Source organism: Mus caroli, chromosome 9, assembly GCF_900094665.2.
Source record: "Mus caroli chromosome 9, CAROLI_EIJ_v1.1, whole genome shotgun sequence".
Taxonomy (NCBI): domain Eukaryota; kingdom Metazoa; phylum Chordata; class Mammalia; order Rodentia; family Muridae; genus Mus; species Mus caroli.
In genome coordinates this window covers 17,052,708-17,053,153 of record NC_034578.1, presented here as the reverse complement: position 1 = coordinate 17,053,153, position 446 = coordinate 17,052,708, and positions in this window count along the sequence as shown.

Below are 446 nucleotides of genomic sequence, written 5' to 3'. Positions count from 1 at the left end.
GGATGGTTGTGAGCCACCATGTGGTTGCTGGGATTTGAACTCTGGACCTTCGGAAGAGCAGTCGGGTGCTCTTACCCACTGAGCCATCTCACCAGCCCCGGGTCTATGGTTTTCTAATGTATCCACTAAGTCTTGTGGCAAACAGGGGAGACCAGGCTCAGTTGAATGTATAAATCATGGTATCCACTGCATGTTTTGTCTCTGACTGGTTTCAAGTGTGTGAGCTTTCTAGGTTCTGTGTTTGCTGGGTTTGTTTTTGCTTTTTCTCTTGCTGCTAGCCATCAGCCACCTGCAACCACTAATACAGTGGCAGTCCTTGCCTTTGATCCCAGCATGAAGGAGGCAGAGCCAGGTGGATCCTGGGTTTGAGGCCAACTAGCCTACAGAGTGAGTTTCAGGACACCCAGGGATACACAGAAAAACCCTGTCTTGAAAGATCAAATTAA